Below are 23,840 nucleotides of genomic sequence, written 5' to 3'. Positions count from 1 at the left end.
CATTATGATAGAATCCAAGAAAGTCTATTAAAATATCACACCTGCCATGCAAAGTGTTTGAATTATAAAATAGTTCTGCTCAGATGGATTTTCAGTGGTATTTATAATAATTTATAAAACATTAATTTTTATTGAGAAAAAAAAAAAGAAACAAAAACCAACAAAAACCCCCCAAAACAGAATACCTGGTGTGTCCAAGCTATAAATTTTAGGTTAAAACAGCTGGAGTATGTCACAGCTGAATGTATGTATTCCCATTATTTTACCTAATAAGCAAGGTACCTGGATAAATGTTACCACTTAGTGAGACACACATGTTAAAAATATAGGGACCAGATTCTGCCATCTCACTCAGAATAGGTAATATGTAATTGCAGTACAACTGTTATGATTTTCTTCTGACTTCTTACTGAGGTTAGTACTATACAATATGAACAGATGTGCCATAATTAGCCCTTAATAATATCATCTTCTTTAAGGAAGGCATTCAGATTAGAAATTATGCTTTCCACCCTGTGCTATTATTCTTTACTTTGAGATTTTTGAGTAATTGTGCATGCATGATCTAAAGAAGACCAGATGCTTCATGTTCTTTATTATTCCAAAATCCAAAGTAGGTATCATTGGCAATATAAAATAAGAAACACTTGTGGCATTATACTTATTGGCATTTTAAAATCTGAAATGTGACAAACTCATGAACTAAAATTTCTGAGTGTGTGTTTATGCAGTGTGTAAGGGAAATAAACCTCTTCCCAACACCTGTTCTACTGAAAAGCTCAAAATATGTCTCCTTCTCAAGGAGTAAAAAAATGCCATAGAAGACTCCTTTCAAGCAGTTAAGAGTGTGAGACATCTTAAATTAAATTCTTTCAGAATCTAATATGGAAAAGCTTCTTGAAGATCATTGTTTGAAGTAAAGGCTTCATTTCTGAGTCATCAGGTTTTTGGGGATGAACTCAGCAGTTTTCAGCTGATATGATTGGAAATCTAGCTATTGGCACAGTTTGCCCATTTCTGTGACTTTTCACTTACGCAAGTTAGTTATACAGGAAAGAAGAAATTCTGAGATTGTAGAAGATGTCCAAGGGAAGAAATAAAAGAAAAGGATTTTGAGATTTGTTTGTTTACTTGTTTAAGTAAGGCTGGACAGGATGTCACATGTAGTAGAGAAGTGAATAATAAAAATAATAAAATGTATAATAAGCGTTACAAAACAATTGGTTGCAAAAGAGTCAAGAAAATCATTCTGAGGGTGAATCAGAGCATCCAGAGTTCATGTCCTTGGTTTTAATTTCACAGAAAATAATGAAATGCACAGTAAGGAAATGCACTGCAAAAATAAATAGCTTGTCTGTGGCAGCAAATAGAAGAGCCACTACTAACGGAAACATAATTGTAAAGGGAAGGTGAGTTAAATAAACTGAGCACTGTTACTCCTTGCATTCATTGTCAATGGTGTTTGAAATCAAATAAAAAATGAAAACCAGATAAACACAATGTAATGGCAAAGAAGTTTGACTATTTTTAGCTTTCAACAATACATATTAATAAGGATATTTGTTTGTCAAGGTTTTACTTTCTTTAAGGTAAAGTCTTCATGGTCTGGGTTCCTAGCAGTGTGTTTCTGTAAATGTGGGCTGAGATGCCAAATGTTCAGAAGGTGTAAATCAGCAGATCTTTGTTAAAGTCAGTGGTGGTGCATAAAAACTAGTATATTTTGCTGGTTTGCATTACTTTTACATTATAAAGTGTCTGTATACTTTGGATGTTTAAAGGATCCATCAAACTGAGCTTACAGCTGCATTGATGAAGTAGTGCATATCAGCCAAAAACTTGCTGGGGAACAAGGCTTAATAATTTTTAGGCAGATAATTAACATCTCTGCCCAAATGAAATTAACTGTGTAAAATGAGAAGGGAAAATTCTTTATTCTGGGTTTTGCCAACTTCCCAGCATTTCTGCTTTGGAGAGAAAGCATGTAGCTAAATGTGTGTGCATAAAACCCCTAATTCTGACATAGCTGTGTGCAGCTCTGTGCAGCAAAACTGTTTTTACCTGTTTGTCACTAATGGTTGATGCAATAACGACAGATGTTCAGTTAGTCTATTATCTGTAGAACGTCATGTAACTAATAAAAAATCACAGGCTTCTGGATCTGATCAATTCTTTTCCATGTAATCAAAGAAGTATCATAACTTTCATGCTGAACTTGATTCATCAGTTTCAGTGGTTCCTGATAAAACTGGGGTTTTCAACACATATGAGCAGATATGCAGCTTAATAACTTTTTTTAATGTAGTGATTTTTTACTTCTAATTTAAAATTGTCAGTGTTTAATGTTGACTGTTATTTAGTCAAAAGGTATCTCAGCAACTTTAGCTGCCTTCCTACTCATTTTTTTCATGACTGGTACATGTTACAACCACATTTCACAGGGAATGGCTTTTATTTCAAGTTGCAAGTTGGGGGAAGACTTTGCCATTTATGGTCTAACTTTTTCATTTCTTAGAGAGTTCTTCCTCTCTCTTCTTTGTTCTCCACACTGACAGGTAGAATAAACTGGGATTCTCAGGCTGACAGTTCCCATATTTATTTATCTCAGCTGAAATTTTATAATGTTGCTGGAGAACCATCATCATTATAATTACTTTTCTGCAGTTTGACTGCACCTGCTTCCTTCAAGTTATATTATAAGGTCTATTTAATTGTTTAAGTTTTTATCTGTTGGGTGGGCCAAAGGTTTGATTTTGCTGACTCAAATCAGACTGTGAAGAAGGACTTTGACAACAAAAAAGGATCAAGGAACTCTTATAGGTCTCTAGACCCTAAATAGACTGAGAACAGAGGAGATAAAGATAATATTAATACAACTGTATTAACAAACAGTCCTCTCTTAAAAAATTGAGTAAAAGTTTTACCCCATGTTTCCCCTTATTTCATCAGGAAGAAGGTCTAGATGGTCTATGTGTTCCCTAATGCTCCAGTTTGTTTTGGACAGGTTAATTTTAGTTCAGGAACTGAGGCAAAGAAATACTTTTATAAACCTGATGTTAGCAACCAGCTAAGGATAAGAACATCCGAGTGAAGCCAGGACCAGGTTACATGGGGCGACAGAGAGTCCATGTGGCGCTACATCCCACTAGAGAGACTGAAAGGCTGCTTGTCTCCTGAGGGTTTTTGAAATACTAGCAGGACCAATATCTAACCCAGAGAAATTAGTAAAACAAGCTTCACATCAGTCTAGCTCTCTTTTGTTCACCAAGGCTGTGAAGTGGTTTTTTTTAGAAGCATGCAGTATAGAATCTCAGCTATTGTGTTTAGGAAATAAGAATCCATAATCCATAAGAGGATTTTTGGATGTAGCTGTCTAGAATCCTATTTTATTTATTTCTATACTGCCCATCTCAATATCCTTTCTTCAGAAGTTGAAAGACAATAACAAACACATAGCTGAACAAGTCCAAGAAACATTCAGGACACTTAATGCATAGAGAGAAACAAAGCAAGTGGAAGAAAAAGGAACAGCTAAAGAAAAAGAAAATTCCACTGGTGAAGTAGAAAAGCTCTACACTGACATTCATTTTCGGGTAAGGTTTTCAACATTTTATTTAACCACCATTAATTGGTAGATGTCATTTCTTGCTGGCATATTGAAGTCAGTGCATTCAAAACTGTCCTGAGCAGCACTGAGATCCTTCGAACTGACCAAAACATTACTGATTCCAGCCACAAAGAATATGCTTTATTAGGGCAGTAGGCAGAAATTCTCTGCCTTTTTCTTGACAGTTGAAGAAATTTTCTTATCAGAATATCATTCTGATCTGAACAAACAAAATAGAGTTAAATGTCCAAGCAGTAAGGAAATTTCCCTTTAACCACACTAACTCCTCCAAGAAGAAATACCCATGTTTTTTTGAAACTACACATTGGTTAAAAGATAAGGATAATTCAGAAGCTGTTTCATTTGATTCTATTTATAAAAAAAAATTGAATACTTCTAAATGTTAACACTAAAATAAGTAGACATTGCATATAGTTCCGTCTGTCTTTGTATCTCTCTGGCTGTCATGCCAAGAAATCAATGTCATTAACCATAACAATAACACATAGCACTGTGTCTCTCTTATTTATCAAGAAATCTAAGAGCTTTGCAAAAAGTCCTGATAACAGCTCTTGGTAATTGGAACATGCAGCATCAGCTTGTCTTTGTTAGATCGTTTCTTAATGCCACTCCACCATACAGAGAAATTTTCCCAGAAATCTCTAACCTTCACGGGCATTGTCTGATTTGAAACCTTAATACAGTCTGGGGATTTTCATACAGAGTTGCAGAGAATGCAAGGAAAAGTTCTGATAAGTTTTCTCTGTTGCTATGGTTATCTCTAATTCTATCTCTGTATCAGTTCACAGAAGAAAATTGAGTCTGATTTATTACTCTTTCACTTCCCTTCATTTGCCCCTCATTTGGGAGGGATTTTCATTTCCTTTAGTAAGCCTGAATCAAAACCAAACTTTATATGAAGCATCACAATATTTAGTTAAAATTTAAAAAAAAAATCACTCTTTTTCATTATTGGACATTTCTACACTTCTGAGTCCTGGATGAACAAAATAGTTTGCATTTTGCACTAACTAGCGGTAGTCTCTACAAGAAAGCTCTGCAGAAATTCTGTCTGTGTAAATTGCAATGACATTTTTCCTGATACCAAAACCCTTTACAATATAGAATTTTAAAAAGAAACCTTCTGTATACTTTGGGTGCTTATATATGTCTAATAGGAAATAGAAAACTCTTTTATGGAAACCCTGTCCTACCTAGTGTAGCTGAAAAGTTCTCTCCTATTTTAATAGAAATACTGTTTAACACTAGTCGTGGATCTGCTCCTGCTAGACTCCTGAGTACATTTAATAAATCTGAATTATAGACTTGCGTTTTGATTCTTCAGTTCATTGAGTCACTTCTATGGAACAAGATAACTTCACAGTGAAGTTAGTCACAGTGGTCTAAAATTACTGTCACAGATTAATGAAATAATGCCAGTTTGACCACTCGAACCAGCATTTTGTAAAGACTCTAGTGTAAGCTGTTCTCTGTCTTTTAAATAAATTGGGTCTATGTCTAGTGTTACTTACTCAAGTGTAAACCAGGAGCAATTCCATTAATGTCAGTATAGTAATATCAGTTTAAAATTGTCATGACAGCAGAATCCTTTGTAAAAGTCATAAAACCAGCAGTGTGCCATCTAGCATCAGGCCACAGATGTGATTTTTAAAGGGAAGTGGGTTGCTACATAAAAGGATTCATCCTTGTTTCAAAAAGTGACCTGATAGACCTTGTGAGTCAGAAGAGGTGGGAAAACACCAGTAATCTGATAAGAGAGGATTAAATCATGCTTTGTACAAGGAAGAGTGAACATGTAGAGGCTGAGAACAGAGGAGTGTTTATGGACATTACATATGGCTAAAAAGTTTTTTGGCTCACATATTTGTCTATGCAGATTGATGCTCAAAATAAACCATATTCAAAAAGCACCAGTGTCATTCCAAAGGCTAGCAGTAAGGTTGATATTATGATAAAGACAGCAGCACTAGGCTGCCTTTTTTTTCAAGTAGTTAAACACACACATACACATGCGTGCACACACACATACACAGAATAACTATGACCTCTTGGGACACATATAAAAGCCTGACAAGGAGATAACTTTTTCTTTGAGCAATGTACTCAATATGTTTATCAATCATCAAACAGCATTTCCTCGTCCAGCTGAGAAACGATTAATTCAAATACTTGTATGTGCCAGAAGTTTAAAATTGTGTTCTTTAGATTAATCAAACACCATTCCTCACATAAAATCATATTTTAAGAAGGCATAAAAAGGACACATTGAGGATAATACATGCTAGTAATCTACAGCTTTGTTCTTCATTGAGCAGTGAGACAGAGAAAGCTACAGAGAGCAGATGAACAAGGTGCAAAGGCTCTTGAGCAAAGCAGAGGGAGCAGGAGGTGCATCAGAGGGCCCTGTTCCCCTCCATGAGACAGCCCCATTCTGTTGTAGTCCCTCGTTTCTGTGCAGCAAGTGCCCATTTCTCTGAATGGTTTACACTTTGCTTAGACATTTTTCTATCCCACTGATGCTATAGGATAATTACCCTCTTTAGCTGTGATGACATTCATCTATGCTCCCCTGCCTCTCATGAAGGAGTGGCAGTAGAGCATGTGGCCACCCCTGCACTCCTTTGGGCAGAGGGTGCTGTGATATTAGGAGAAGAGCTACCACACAGGAGGCTTTGAGACAGTGTGCTGCTTCTCCCACAGATCTGTGTGTTTTGCAGGTCCTCATGACGTTTCGTTTATCTCCTTCTTGTTGCCTCAAATCTCTCATGAGGGAAGCATACTTTGAAAATGCCTCAAGCTGAACCTCTCAGTCTTCCTTGTATAGGCTTTCCTTGCTGAAAGTGTGTAATGTTTATTGCTAAAAACCAAAATATAATACTAGAATAAGGAAAGCGATATAAATCCATAAAACAATTGTGTCTCTTTTTCTCTGATTTACTATAGGACACCTACTGTGAACCTAAAGAGCTACAACTATGGCATAAATATAAGGAGATTTGAAATTATAATTACAGTCATATCAAATTTAATTTATCCTAAATTGTGAATTAAATAATTTACTGAAAATATAATTCCCTCTATTTCCTGTCAAGATACACACAGACCTTAACAGTATTGAAACAAGGGGAATTCTTAGGAGAAAAAATACTATGTAAATTCTGATATTGATACACAAAAGAATGTTGTGATTCAAATTGTCTTAGCCATGAAACTTACAGCTTTTCATCATCTGTGGAAATAAACACTCTCAATGGTAAACGAAAGCCATCTAATCTCATATTTCCCTAAAGACAAAGAATACAGAAAGATAGGTGAGGCTTAAGAATGCCTGCCAACATTGCCTGCATTCGATTCTGCGTTATATCTCTATTCAGTGAGTTTGATTACATAAACATTGCTGCCCTGAGCCTGTTCCAATTTCAATGTATGTTCAGATGTGAAATATGATGGAAGTAATTTCAGAACATGCATGTATTCATTATGATGCACTGATACTAGAGGTCATCTATATTCATGCCACTCAAAGTTGAGGTTATTATCACCGTGTAGATAGTCTAGGTTCAATACTGCAGAGCATTCCTAATGAACAAGATCATTGCAAAAGTAGGGCATGAAGTAATAGCATGTGAAGGTTACGGGTCCTCTAACAGGAGAGCCTGAAAGGCACTGCTTTTCTCGGCTAGCCATATTAAAAGAAGTGCTGTGAAAGGGCCTGAAGGCCAAATCATATATTTTAGGAAAGGTCTCCTTAGTTCATCCTCTTCTGTTGACTGAAGGAAGTTCTTTCTGATAGGGTATTAATATTAATATGTATCTTTCAGCTGTTTCTGCTTTTAATTAATTAACTCAAAGAGCAGCAAAGTCCAAAATCAATCTTAATGGAAGTTTTATATCTTAACCTTTCTCCAAGAGTGATCAAGGTTTTTTTACCTTTACAGCTCATTTTTATGCTCTTGTCTGAAATCTTCAATACAGAGATAATGCAGATGAGCAAGCCCTACCCCTATCTATTACAGGTTGTGAAAAAATAATTTCTGAAACTGAGTTTGATTAGAATTCATCCCCTGTAGTTAGGGGAGGAGGTTCCTGTTCCCAGAGGAACTTCCTCCACCGGGAAGTAGAGTGTGTGCCAGGCAGTGTACCATGATGAAGTAGGCTGCATTATATTTTACTATATGATAAGGTACATACATAAACCAAGTACTTAGGAAGGAGATAAATGAACATTTCTTCTTCTCACTTCTACACATTGTAATCACAGTCACAGATGTGCCATGTTTGGAGTTTCTAATGCCTTTTTACGTAATATCTAATGGTGGATATTTGTTTAGATTGTCTTAAACCAAAGAAGCATTTTGTCCTGGTTTAACCAGGATAGGGTTAAGTTTCCCCAGCAGTGGGGGGGAGCTCTAGCCGGGTTATTCAGATACCATGCCGACGTCACATCCTGGCAGGTCACATTTTTCCTGGCGCGGAGCGCGGTGCACTCGTGGTTTTGTACATCGTGCTTCAAACTGCTGTATTTGGTAGCTATTTTGCTCTGTTCATTGCTATCACTATTACTGTTATTGTTATTGTTGTTGTTGGTTGTGTTGCTATTGCATTGTTGTATTAAACCTTTCCTTATTTCAGTCTTGGGGCTTTGTATTTCACTCCCTTTGTGGGGGAGGGGCAGCGGCCGCGTGGTCTCAGACCCCGGCAGGGGCTGAACCATCACACATTTATTTTCCTGTGTTCCCAGCCTTAAGACAATATTTGAGTGTGAAAGGTTCTGTCATTTGGCAGAAAAACAAATAACAAGACAAAAATTAGAAGTAGATGCTAAACAAATTTAGGATTGGAAAAAAATGTTGGTTTGATTGGAAGCATGGTAATGCTTGAAATATTTTACAGAGATCTGTGTGGATTCTCTGTAATGTGAGCTTTTAAGCTGAAGACAGAATATTTTCTGAAAAAACAGTGTTTCCTTTCACACATTATTTACTTTTTTTTTTTTTGTGAGAATTACTTGGAGCAGTTCTATGGCCTCCATTGCTCAAGAGGCCCTTTAGGCCAAAACTCTTACAAACCTATAAATACAACCTCCAAGAATACCTAGTTATCTGTGAGTCTTTACTCAACAACTAACTTGCCTGTTCCTGCCAAACTCTTGCTGCCAGCTTAATCACATGCACACACGGACACATGTGCATAAGAAAAATCTACATAACATGTTGATACACCACAGGGCCTACAGCATGAATTTATGATTTACATATCATGCTAAATGGAGATATTCAGGGTAACTGCAAATCTTTCTTAATTTTTGCACTTAGTAGACTTAGTCCAGTTTTGTTGTGAAACCTGAGTTTTAGTCAATTTCTCTGTGCCCAACTGGTTACTTTTAATAACACAGAAGTTTCTGCAATGACTGTACATTTTTATACAAATAACTAATACAAAGTAAGGGATTTGACTCAAGTAAAGCTTTCCATACATTCTGTTTAATCTAGACACTTTAAGGCTTTCCAAAGCAATAATCTAGTACCAGTGGAGGATTAGAGAAGAAGGTGCTACTTTTTTGTTAAAGATGAGAACTTCATCTCTAAATTTGCAGAAGCATTTACTGACTTTCCTGATTAGAAGACAGGCAAAATAAAATTCCTTAAACAGGATGCTACATCTGCTATGCATCTGTTGCTGGTTTAGAGATTTGTAAAGATATCAGAAAACCTCTTTTATTTCCCTTTCTTAGTTTAGACATTCTGAGATGCAGTTAATAGTGCATCTGTGTATTCCATTATGAACGCTGAAATATGCACTGAACAGATAGCAGATCTGTGGAACTCTACACCAAAGGATGTTATGGATGCTAAAAATTTGTGTGGCTTCAAGAGGAAACCAGACAAATACATGCCAGAGAATCTATTGAGAATTACCAAATACAACCATACCTGACACAGGAAGATACTTAAGCTGAAATTTTTGGAGATTGGGAGAGCATGAAGGGAAAGTATCTTGCAGGTTTGGCCTGCCTTTTCTCTGCTTTAGGTATTTCCTCTCAGGAACAGGATCATGGACCAGAGTGACAGGACCCAGATGGACCTTTCTGTACAGCAGCATCACCATCTATCAAAAATAATTAGCAAGGCCCTGAAGGATCATCAAGGTCTGTTTCATAGCTATCCTTACTTCCATTGCAGAGGCATATAATTACAGCAAGTCACTGAAGAAAGCATTCAGTTGTAATATTTTCTTAGTATTCTTGCCTTTGAAATATACAAAAGGAAGGCACATCACACTCTTCCAAGAATCACCTTTTTTTTTCTTTCAGATTCTCTATATCCAGAAATTCTTAGAGACAAAATCATCTGATTCAAATTAGGGAGCCTTCTTGGAAGAGCAAATGTCCCCTTGGAGAGTACATTATTCGTTCTCCAGGGGACTAGGTAAGGCCATCTCTCATCCTGCAGATAAAGCAGTCCCCACTGACAATTCTGGCTACACAAAGTTATATTTTTTTGTGACAAAAAATTCAGGCACAGAAGCCAGCATTCTGACAGAATATGATAGAAATATAATATCTAGGGCCTAACCTAATTAAAAAGAGGCATATTTGGTCTTGGAATTATTCCATGTGGCTCTCCAGAGAAAAAACTAGTTTATGAGATCTGACAGTTTCAAAACCCATATGTTTTCTTCCTCATTGATATGAATGATGGTGAAGAAAAGATATTCAGGTTTGATAACAGCCCTTTGATATGTGCTAATAAAAATAATGCAGAATAACCTAGACAGATGCGTGTTTCTTCTTTCTCAGTGGTGAGAAAAATAGTTTTACTACACAGTACAACATTTTGCCCTACTGTGTGATTCTAGACTGAATTTTCAAAGCGAAAGGATGGCATAGAGAAAATTGTTTGTGAACTTGCGCATGTTGTTACATGTGTCAGAAAGCTTAAAAAACAAGAAAAGGCTAAGAGGCAGGGTTAGACTACCACTGCACTGCAATATATTTTGGCATGAAAAGGTGATTTCTGAAAACAACATTTTACTGTTAACTAGAATCTAATTAAGCCTGATTAAGCTACTAAAGGCAAAGTCCAAACCACTTTCCTCCCGTAGCTATGTTCCAGTGTTGATCTTGTCTGCCATTAAAAAAATTAAAAAGAAAAAAAAAAAATAAAAAAAAAATAGTGCCAAAGTTCTGATTTGATGAAATGAGCAATGGCCTTTATTATGTTAAAAGAGCAATCACAATATTGTCTTTACGTAGAATCTTCAGCACTGAAAAGGGTAAAGGAGATTTACTGATATTGGCAATGGAGGCATCCTAAGTCTCTTTGCTATTTACAGAAGATTCCTAACACAAGCAATTCTTATCATGCTTGTTTACATGAAGAATACTTACCTAGAACTATTCCCTGTCTCTTTGAACAAATATTTACACTTGCAAGTAGCTCTACTTGTGTGAGTAGTCTCATGTGTGATTTCAGTAGGGCTATCGACATGCTTGCAAAATTAGAGAAGCTTTTGTAGGCTGTGAAAAATTGGTACCTTTTCTACCTATTTCTTAACTTGCTAAAACTCTTCCTATGCACTCTAGTGTCTGAGCAAGACTTGAACTATTCAATATAGCCATATAGACATATTTATATCCATTAAAGCAACCTGGAAAATATAGATTGAGTGTATTTGGTTTAGAAAGTCTGGTTTTGCATTTTTTCTATTGTGTAGCTGATTGTTTATTATTGCAAATGTCAGCAGTAAACCAATATTCAAATATGCAATTTAATGGTATTTATCATATGAAAGAAAACTCTTCTTTTTTCATGTTGTCACATACTTAGAACAAGAAGACAATTTGTAGTGAATGCATTGCCATTCCATGGAATAATGTTCTCTGCCTCTGCACATTCCTGAATCTGCCAGCAATCAGATAGATTTTTTAATAGAAGATAAGACAGGCACTGCCATTCCACAGCAAATTCAAACAAGACATTGTTGAAATATTTGAAAAGAATCCATGAAATATACCACTAAAGATGTTAAGAGTCACATATATTCATCAAATTATTTCAGCTTTCATAGAGCAACTTTAGGTCTGCCTGCCAGATGTACAGGATGCATTTCCTCATGCAGAAAAAAGATTCTTTCAAAAAAGCAGAAGAAAAGCTATTGTGTATTCACACACATACGGAATTTAAGAGTGATAAATCATTAAGTTCCATTAATTTTAGTTTCTCTTTCTTTATCTGATCTTAGGAAATACTATATCTGATTTTCTCACACTTACGGCAACGACTGGGTATATATTGACATTTTAACATCAGACTATACACCTTATGACCTTGGTGGTTTCACTAGCTCTTTGAAGGATAAAAGGAAGGAATTCAAACCTCCCTTGCTGGATCAGCAGAAACCAGCTACCTGGCTCCTTTAGATGAATCTTCAGATTTGGCTAGATATTAAGCTAGGCATGGTAAGGTCCTACTTGTTACTGAAAATTAATCATAATACCATGATGAGTTAAATAGACTTATTTACCGTATACTGTTAACTGTGAAACCATCTAAATCTGTCAAAGTTTTGTTTTGCTCATTGATGGAAAATCTTTACTATATTGTTCCTGTGTGTGCAATTGCAATGGAAGAACCTGACTGAGACACACAAGGCCTGAATTAGATCAAGTAATTATCTAGGGATTCATAGAATAATAGGTCTGGATAAAGCCTCAGGGGGTCATTCAGCTTGTCCCTTTGTCCTGAGGTAGAATCAGCTATGCGTGTGCCATTCCTGTCCTCAATTATCTCTGTCTTAGACATTAAAGCTCTGCATTTTTCACACTCCTCTCTATCACTAAAGTATTTGGAGAATTATTTCTTTTCATTTTAATGACTTCTAATAATATATTATTTTGTCCTCGGGTATTTTGTGGGTTTTTGGGGTTTTTTTGGTTTTTGGTTTTTTTTTCCCAAGATCCCACCTTCCAAAGATAAAAGAATGCAGAAAAAAAAAAGCTTTAGAAAATGTAGGATAATAAGACAGTTATTACTTAAGACAAACTCCTACTAGTTTCAGTGACTACCTGCTATTATAGCAGGATTCTGTGAGCAATAAGTCTGTATTCTTCCCATACACTGCCTTCATAATTTGGTATGCTTTGATCACATCCTTGCCCTCCAAACTGATGATTTCCACCATTTTAGCTCTTCTTCATGGGTGTATATTCCACTCCTTTAACCATTTTATCTACTTTTCTTTGTGTATTCACTAACTCTGTTATAGCCTTCTTGAAATGCAGGCACTGGAACAGCGTACAGTACTCAAGATGTAGAAGATGCCTTCTCTATTGCTCTCAGTAATCTTCCTGGTGCTGTCCAACATTTTGTTGGATGTTTGGCTGCCATTGAACACTGAGATGGTGTTTTTGGAGAACTGTCAATGAGGATGATGAGTTATTCTTCCTAAACTGTAACTGCCTGTAGGTAAGAAAAGATTAATCATGTAAACAATATCTTTTCAGGGATGTTTCATGCTTCTAGCTACTCAGACAAGGTCAGGGTGGTACTAAAGCACAGTAGTTTTGTGCACCAATTCAATTTTCTGTATATTCCAAAGTGGTTTTGTAGAAAGAAGAGTTCTATACCTCTAAAGTGACTGAAAATGGGTGCATTTTTAAATAGCAGAATGTAAGAACATACTATTAAAAAAAAAAGCTTCTGAAGTTCAACTTTTCTGCTCCTACTAAGAAAATGAATCTCATAAAGGCAAGCACTGAAGCTCAAGAAGGAAATTAAAATGTCATGTTTTGTTCAGTCAGCTTCTTTGCTTTAAGATTCTATTTCTCATATAAATAGCGATTCAATACTATTGCTAAGCTCACGACAAGAGTCTATATTTTACTTCTTAAGAACTTTATGTTTTATTTTTTAAGAAGAATTAAGAGTCTCAACTCTGTCTTGTCTTTGAAATAGGAAGAAGTCCAGGAAATCTAACATTATTTGGCATATTTGGAGAAGTACCTTGTATGATGTAGGTGTGGATGGTGCATCTGTTAGCCAGTGAATCATGCAATAACATATTCCTTGTTTTCGATTTTGAAGATGATTACTGTGCCAAGACATATCAAATAAATGAACGTATCTATAAGAAGAAAAGTTCTCACTGTAATATAATTTACTCAGTGACTGAGTAGCAATGGAAGGGAATGGGATGACTGTAGTCCTGGGACTATTTCCATGACACAGAAGTGATATGGAGTTATTCAGGATGTGTAAAAGTAGGTGCTGACGTAAACAATATTCAGATAATATGAGTATTCTTAAAGGATAACTCTGTGAAAGTTTAGTGCCTCTATAGGTCTGATATATTGTCTCTCATGGATATTGAAAGTGGTCTGTCCCACTCAGCACTGATGGTCAAACTATTTTCATTCTCATTGTCAGGGAAATTTGGGATAGCAGAGAGTAGGTTTCCCAGCAGATGCACAGCACATTTACACAAGGCTCAACAAGAAGTCAGGAATTGATAAGGAATTATTATTCTGTCACTGAATGTGTAATGGAGGTCCCTACTTTCATTTGTCTTCTCTGAATTTAGGGGGACAAAAAAAAAAAAAAAGAAAAATAAGTTGACCTGCATTTAAATAGATATTTTTGTGGGTTCAGTTTTGGAAACTGTAAAGCTTAAAGATTATCTAAAATTAACCTTTTTAAAGAAATATATTTTAATAAAGGAAACAAGTAGTGAAGTAATAAATATACATTAAACAAGATTTTTCACTTAAAGTATTGCCTGTATTCTGGTAACTGGTTTTCAACATCTCAACTTAAGATTGTCCTGGGATATAGCTGTAGCTGGAAGAGTCTCATTCTGAACTTCAGTTCTATGCCAGAATAATTCCATTTCTTCCAATGACTTCTCCCAAAATGCAGCAGTAGAAATGAGCATACTACTGAGTTGTTAGCATGATGGTAATACATTTTTTTTACCATTTTATCAATCTACTATTTAATTAAAATATTACTTCACAAAGGGAAGAACTCATCTAGTGTTCAATTAGGTGGCTAACCAGTCACTTAGCTGATACCTATTCAGGCAAAAAAAAACCCCAAGATTATATAAATACCTGTCAAGGGACTCCATTAATAAGATGTAGATGCATTATTTATTGTCTAAATTCTGAATTTTTATTACTCAGTCAGAACATACCGGCTTTGACTTGAAGCATCATTTCATTTGTCTTCTAACTAGAGTAGATGCAAAGGACCAGATCTACTTTTAATGTGAAGCTCTAGTTTGCAGGTTGGTGCAAAGACACTTTATTTGAGGATAAGCTTTGGGGCAGAAATGTTGTGCTTTATATTTTTATGCTTTATAAAGCATTTATGTATATACACTTCATATTATATACCGGAGATAAATTTTGATCAGATGACTACTACTGCTGCATTTAGGAAGTAAGCAGGTGAAATTAAGCCAGCATGACTGCTCATAGGGTTTTGGCTTCTCAGAAACAGAAGAAAAGAGAAAAACAACAGCTGATTTCAGCCTGAGACCTTTTAGCAGCTACTTTCTAACTGGGTCCAGAGGTCATCATCATTAACGCCTCTTATTCTCTTCCACAATTAATAGTGAAATGGTGGTTAAGAGCAGATTCTTGAACTGTCTTTCAGTTGTGATTTTTTCCCTCCTCTAATAGTATCAGAGTGCTTGCCATGGTCAGCATGTCTTTCTGTGGCTGAAAGTGAGCCTTGTTACCCTGAGAACTTGAACTGGTTGTGTAGAAGTTGTCTAATATTGGATAGAGGTTTAACAGTTGAAACAGACAGTGAAACCTCTGTCTCTAAAAGGGAAGTAGAGCTTGTTTTGCACACTTCCTCTTTTAATCCTCTGTAAATTGTGAATACAATTTCAGCTGAGGCAACTTTGAATCACCCTCAGGAATAAACTACCTGTCTCCCTTGACTTTTTGTAGCTCTCAGCCTCATATTTTAGATTCTCTGGCTTGCATCTAAGCTATCTAACCAAAGTAAGTGGAAGATACAGTCAGCATGTCCAAGGAGCACAGAAACTCAAGAAAACAGTGTATGTTTCTAATCAGAAGCTATGGAGAGAGAGTAAGGAGATAAGAGATTTACCTGGCATTTTGTTAAGAAGGACAAAGAATATCACAGTTTTCCCTGATACTTTACATAAGACTTTAATTTAATGTTAAGAGAAACCACTAACAATATGCACATTGTACTTCTCATAGACACACAGCAATAAAACCAGCAGGGAGTGGGGCTTTCTAAAATATTGTTGTTTTGCAAGAGAGTTGGAATGCAATGGAATTTCAGGTAAAATCCTTTACACAAGTAAATACACCACCATATGTATAAGCTGTTTAAAGAGACATGTTTTATTTTACATCAAGTGTACCCTTTAAATTTCTCAAAATAAAAGACCTCCATGGCCAAACTTTGGGCTTCATCTGTTGAATTTCATTCCCTAATGTTTCAACACATTTGTTACTTAGACTGAAATGTTCTTCTTGCTGTTTGAGATTTGCAAGGAGGGGGTTTCAATACCAAGTGGAAGAAGCTTAAGCTAGTGTCAAGTTAGTGATGAAGATGCTGTTTGTAACTGTACAGAAATGCTTGTTTGTAAGTTTGTTAGTAAGAGGCTTTCAAAATTAAGCAGCTATAGTTCAGGGGTTTTTGTTTGTTTGTTTTGTTTCCGGGTTTTGGGGGCAGGGAGGTGTGTTTGTTTGGTTTTTGCTGTTTTGACGGGTTTTTTGTTGTTGTTTGGTTGGGTTTGGGGGGTGGGTTTTTTGTGTGTGTTTGTTTTGTTTTGTTTTAATTAGAGCTTATTTCTTGATATTGTCAATTTCTGAACTACCAGTGATGGAAGATTTCAAGTAATTTAGTTATACAGTTTTATATTTATATATAACTTTTTTAATCTATTTGCTTGATGTTGAATAGTATCTCCTGATTTCAGTACAAAAACATTTCTAGAGAAGTTCAATTGCTGCTTCCTTTTTCTCATGTCAGTATTGTATTCTGGCTCCAGTTTGCCAGCTATAGTGGTTCCAGTGGCAGGAAGCTCAGATAAACAGTCGATGTCATTTGTTTTGTCAACAGATGTACCAGATCTGGAGCAGATCGTCACAATGGTAATCTCTTCTTTCAGAAATCTCAGCCCACGCAGTAACATCCAGAGAGAAACTCTGCCTCAAGAGTTGAATCTAATCAGAGACCAAGCCAGAGAACAAATTCTCCTGCTGCTCACACAGCTATTTCTAAATGCAGAAGCTTATGTGACAAAACTAGCTACAAAACAACATATTTTTCAAAGTCTGATCACATGCTAAGGAAAATAACTTGGAGGGATATGTAGAAAAGCCTTGCTGCTGCTTGTTATTATACTGTAAGCACTGAATCTTGTTGCAAGTATTATGTACTGTAAGAAATGTCAAACTGTGAAAAAGCCTAGGAACCAAATGAGAAAACACTCATGTAATATAAGGGACATTCCTATAGTGAGAATAACTTTGTCTTTATTTTCCAGGCTGGCAATACTGTACTTCCATTTCATGGACCTTTTTTGTGTTCTCTTGGTCTCCTCCAGAGTCTCTGTAACAGCATTTTGTGCGTGGTATGGTTGTTTTGAGGATTCCAAACTTTGATCATCTTATGGCACTGTGACATACTATTGCCTTTTAGCATTGGTGGGAGTTAAGGGCCACTGGAATACAAAACATAACTGTGAGGAACATCCTTTTCCCTCTGACTCATACAATATCTATAATCATTGCATGTGAGTTATGATGTCATCCTCATCTTTCTGCCCAAGTTAAAGGGCTTCCACTAGAAGTGGAATCTTCTGTCAAGTAAAGGTCCACCGCATTCATGTTTAAAATTTATAATTCAAATTAATCTCTAGTATGCTGCTATCAGTGTCCAAGCTTACGGTTTCTTTTTATGGAAATCTTCTCCTGAGCAACTGATTATGAAGGATATCCCACCTGTGTGGTCATTATATTTTAAAGAGCAGACATGAAGAAACCTCAGTTATACACATAGATCTAAATCCATACTTTACATATACACATATATATGTGAGGATAGGTATATACATATGCTTATATAATATATGGATATTGTAATATGAACTCTCATCTGTTTGCTCAACTATATCATTGATAATCCAGAATGAATTTGAGCCTTCTGGGCTATATAGATAATGATTCCATTCCGACATCAAAAATCTCAGGACAGAGGTATTTTAAGACTTCTTAAATGATTATGCCTTAGCTGAAGTAATTTTATTAAAAGCCATTTAAGTAAAACCCAGAATGTGAGCTTTATCATTTAGAGACTTATTTAAAATTTAGATAGTAACAATTCAAAGGAAAGGAGAAACAGCCATCAGGGATTTCTAAAATTCTTTTTATTCAAGAAAGGGTAAATTCTGGAGGATACTCTGAAAACCTGCAACAAAAAGAGCATTCTGGTAGTGTTGCTTTTCCTACTTCTTGTAGCATTCTTAGAAATGACATATAATGAGAAAGGAAGAAAATCTTGGTAAGGGCTTTCAAATCCTCCAAAGAAAAATGGAGACATAAATATTTCCAAGAATATTTTTTTCATCAAATTTCATTCACTTTCTCTGTATTTTAATAGCCTATCAGAATTTCATACTTATGATAGAAGATTGGTACCATCTGAAATGAAAATTTAAATAATAAGATATAGTTTGAACAATTTTTGAACAAAGGGAAACCTATATTAACCAAATTTTTAAAATCTATTTTCTTGATGAAGGATACTATTTCAGAGCACAATAATTATACCGAAAAATACTGTATACAAGAATGTGATCAAGACAAGGCAGATTATCAGTAGTAGAAGCAGTAATAGCAGTAGTAGCAGTAGTAGTAGTAGTGGTTTTAAATTATGATTTGATTAGCCAACAGTTACACTTTAAAAAAAAGGATGACAAACTAATGAGTAAAATTTCACTGTTACGCAAGTGAAGCACTAGATGATTCTTTTATGGAACTGTCCCTAAGATTTCTAAACAGTGGATAGTAAGGGTGACAGCCAAGTCTCAGTTGTAGATGACTTGAGTCAGCACTCGTTCCCTAAAGGCTCTTCTGTTTTCTTCTTGCAGACAGCTCAGCTGTTGATGACTCAGGAATGTCATCAGGCAAACAGCTGACTGTCAACTCTTAAACACTGAAGGTGAATATCAGCACACCAGCTTCTGTCTCACACTCACCGTCTGCCAGGCTGTCACCTCACTCTTGCTGAGCTGCAATGAGATATTGCTCGCTCTGTCACTCCACGTGCCAGGCATCCTGTGACCAGGTCCCTCTGACACTTAGGTCACTTACAGGAAGAGGGAGCTAGGGGTTTGCTACTTAATGGGAGAGTACAGTCCAAAGATCCTTGGGGAAGGTCAAGACAGCAGTATCTCAGACCCACCATGTAATTCACCTGAATTTCACCTCTCATCATATGGCCCAGTGCTGGTGACTCAAAGGTTGAGAGAGGAGAAATTAGGATATCTTGAAAGTGTGTGCTGCAAGTTATTTCTTTGAGAAGTACTGAAATGAGAGATAGGACAGCATACTCCTGTGACCTTAGAAGCAGCATGTTTAAATATTTCCATGAAGCAACTTGTAGATTACTAGTTTAATATATTCAAATATGATTTTTTTTTAATGATGCTGTTTCTTAGTTTGTGGGGTTAGTCTCACTTTTTTCTCTACAAGTCACAATGTGATTTTGTTTGGTTTTGCTTTTTGTATTGGGCCTCAGCCTGTACAAACTACACTACAGAATCAGAACTTGTTTTTACAATGACTGCAACCTACAAAACCGGGCAATTGCAAACACTTCTGGAGTCAGGACTTGAGTTCTAATCCAGTCTCATCATTGAATGTGAGAATTATTCAGGGGTATTCACGTATCTGGGTTACTGTTACTTTTGTCAGCTTTGTTTGTTTACAACAGAAGCTCACTAGAAGAATGATTCAAATCTGATTCAAATCTCCTTGACTCTAATAGATTCCATCTGGAGGGACTACATGCTTGTAAAAGATTTAGTACAATTGGGAGGACCCTTTATGCAGGTACTTTAATGTAGCCTTCTGAAATCTTTAAACATTTCCAATACAGGTCTCTATTCCATTCACTTTCAAATGAGTTATTCATTTCAGTGAGATTACTTCAAGCCTTGCAACATCTTTTGCATGACAAAAACTAAGCTAGAAATCCAGATAGGATCCACATCACAAAACAGCATAATGTTTGGTCTAATGATTAAGCTAAGAGCCAGAAGGAGCTGGTTATGCAAGCTCAGAGACAATGAGCTCTCACTATTCAACATCCCACTTCTTCCACTGATTTATGGCAATAATTCTGTTATTTGGTTTTCAGTATTGCCATTAAATTTGTCCTCAAAGTTGGGCAACAACTCCTGTTAATTTACTGCAGATGGGGTTATTGCATGTGCAACCTTGCTTCTACATATCCTGGATCCTGAATAAAGTATTGACTTCATAACCACACTGTTCTCTTATACACTATATCTCTATAAATGTGAGCTTCTTATCTTAGGACACTTAATAACTTGAGACATACTTAACTCTCTTTAGTTCCCTGAGGGTTTAATTAGTTAGTGCATCACAGGAATAATCAAGTCCAAGACAAGAAAATCTAAAAGCAGGGAAACCATACAAAGACAACAGTGTAACAATATAAAGATACCAAAAAAAAAAAAAAAATCTTACTCTCTGAAGTAAGAGTTTAGGATTTTTCCTGTGATAAACAGATAAATAAATATATAAATAAATAAGCCTGTAATCCAAATACCTGAAGAGCCTTACTCAGACCTATAATTTTTTAACTCACATATTTGACAAATACTTTTAAAGACTTACACTTAAATAGAGTGTTGTGATTCTCAAAAGAATTTTTGATTAAGTACTTCCCACCTGCTTTTATTTTTTTCTTATAACTAGCAGGTTGCATTCTATCTGTAGCTCAAGTGAGCTCTTCAGATCTAGAAGTGTCAGAATTTAAATCAAATTGTTCATTTCTGTTTCCTTCTCTCCAACAGCACAAATAAGTATTCAATGTGAAAATATCTTCTTAGGCAGTAGTGAACCCTGACTGAGCTGGAAGAGCCTGGAGTTGCAGAGGAAATCACATCAGTCCAGAACACCTAGGGTTTGCAAAATACAACCAGCCTCTACATATCTCTGGAGTCCTGACTTCTGACTTTCCAAGCCAGGAACCTTCTCAAGAGTACACTGTGACTTCTGTCCAACCCTTTTCTGAAAAGAGAAGAGGTGTGTGAACAGAAGGGCTGGCATGCATACTGATATTAAACGGATATGGAACTGGGTCTTGTCCAGGGTGTATACCCAGTTCAAGTTCTCAGCCTTTTGGAGCCAGTCAAGGTCTAGAGCTGAAATCACCAGTCCCTGAACACTTGTGTTGCTTGTTCATGACATGCTTAGATGGTGCCAAGCATGTACCAAGGACATGTTTCAGTCATGGCATCCCCCTGCAATGGAAGGATTTGGTCAGAATGCAAGTCTGAATGAGAGATTACTAATATTGGAGATTGCAGCCTGATGTAGAAAAAATTGTCATGAAATGTGTAATCCCTCTTTACCTGTGTTGTTTTACCTGTCAAGTTTTATCAGTGAGATTATGATGGTTAGACTTAAAAATGTGTGTTTATATATGTTATGAAGTATGTGTTTTGATCAACATTTGATTGCCTGTGATACTGTAGCCTCACTGACTATGTCTAGTCAAAAGCTAACAGCTATTCTGGCTACTGTTAAACACCAGCTCTGTTTCACTGGTTGTCTTCCAGTAATTACCTTTCTGAAATCTCTAATAAACAGTACAATCAACGTTTTGTATAGTATCACCACAACTCTAAACATTTTGGGAACTATTGCTTTGATTTTTTGTCTTGACAACTAGAACTATTCTACCTTATAAACAAGCCACAAAAAGTGATATCTGTGTAAATGTTCTCTAAAATTTAAGGAGAATTGAAGGAATTGTCCTTGATAGACTTCTTTCGTATGACTACAGAAATAAATGTGGTCATTACTGCACTAAGAACATTGCAATTATTGCCCTGTGTGGGGGAAGTGTTCAAGTAACATTTATGGATACAGACAGACATACACATAAACACACATATATAAATCCATATTCAAACTATATACATATATATATGTAATATGTACACACACACAATCTGGTTTTGCAGAAAACATCTGTTACTGGTTGTGGTTTGACTTGCTTCCATGAGGCATTAAGTTCTTTTATCATAACCATCTGTCATTTTTGCCGTGTACACTGAATTAATTACAGAATTTTAAACAGCTCATTTAAAACAAACCACAAATAAAATTACTATCTGGTGAGAGCAGTTTATGAATAATATGTGTATTCCTACTGTGAGAACAGTAGCCACTGTTAAAATTCAGTCATTCAACTTGTCTCTGAACTTGTAGGGATATAATATTAAGTCCTGTAATGTAAAGAAGCTCATGCTGTTACAAGCAAACCCCAAATCCTTGAGAACTGCAGAACTACAAACAAATCAATGTAAAGGGAAAATAAATTTAATCCTTAAACTCCATTTCTTCATGCAACAGTGGAACATCAAGCCTTTGAATGGTACTTTGATGACAAATTAACTTTTGGCATAAGTAGGAATAATCCTGAGTCAATAGAAGTATACCGTTTGCCTTTGCTGATGTAGAGCCCTGGATTTACTTTAAAACTCCTTTTTCAGCACAGGTACAGGAGTCTTGTTTTTAGAAAGCTTTCCCATTTTAAACCTCTGTACATTTTAGGATGATTTTAAGTCTTTTTATTATCTCCATCAATGCTATAATATCATGGGGGAAAGAAGCATATTGGCCCCTGTACAACACTTTTTCATTCCAGTTTCATGCAGGACAAAATGGAAGCAAATGCAAGAACTGTGACTGTGTCTTCTATGTGTGAACATTCTTGACTGTATAATAAATATTAGAAATGGTCAAGCTATTTTGTTAAAAGAGAAGACACATCATTCTACATTAATTATTTCTGAGAGAGTACACAGTGGAAATATTTGAGTAAGTGCTTGCCAAGAGTCAGGGTTGAACAGTCTAACTCATTATACTAATTGTGTTCTTTATTCCTTTGTTTTTATAGTCTGTACCAATTACAGAGACATTAGTAAGATTAGATGTCCCCAGTTGTGCCAGTTATGCAACAGTACATCCTGATTTTTGATATGAATATGGTTTCAGTTGAAGAACATATCTAGTGGCTGTTACCCTTCCACTTTTCAAGACATAGCCTCCGACAGGCTATAAACATGTGGTTGGGCTACTTTATGTCTTCATTTTCTCTCTTATAAAAGCTCTCCACCTTCCCACAAATTGCTAAACAAGTAATTGTTTATCATCTGCAATGTGCATTATAATTTCATCACTTTCATTATGAATTTTTGCTGAAAATCACGGGTTCCTTTGATCTTTGAGATAAAAGTAAAATTCTTAGTAAGTATGCCTTTACTGGCATCTTTCCAGCTTTCTTTTCTTGTTCTCTATAACCAAACAACTGCAACCCAACATTTTAAAATATAGAGCTGTCATTATTTTAAGTACTCAGTCCCATTTGCTCTTAATTATTACACATTTAAACTGAAAATTCTCCATTTCTAAAGATGATATAGGCTTGTATATATTCTAATTAGGTAAACTAAATTGATTTTGACTACATAATAAAGTAAACCAAACAAAAATAATGCTAAAGTAGGAAGTAAGTGCACAGAAAAAGCTACTTTATGAGTACATTAAGAACTTTTAATACTAAAAAGTTAGGAAATGTCATAATTGAAGTTGCCTATTCAACAAATAATTTATAGTAGTCTTTAATTGCATGACCTTACAGTACTTTTTCTGCAACTGTGGGAAACACACGCCTTGAAGATATTACTCTGATTCACCTGTTAAAAAGGCCTGATGCTGTTTATTCAGTGATGCAAGCATATTTTTGGAAAAAAAAATAGTGTGACCATGTAATTAAAAATTGTATTGTAAAGTGTACCACAAAAGCACAACCCTAATTTAAACACCTCCTTTTTTGAATGACCTCATAACCCTGACAGCTGTCATTAACAGTTTTATTCTGGTATGTACTGTCTTTATTTAAGA

Source organism: Strix uralensis, chromosome 1 (assembly GCF_047716275.1).
Source record: "Strix uralensis isolate ZFMK-TIS-50842 chromosome 1, bStrUra1, whole genome shotgun sequence".
NCBI lineage: Eukaryota > Metazoa > Chordata > Aves > Strigiformes > Strigidae > Strix > Strix uralensis.
The sequence above is the reverse complement of the archived record's forward strand: the minus strand, read 5'-3'. Positions refer to the sequence as shown.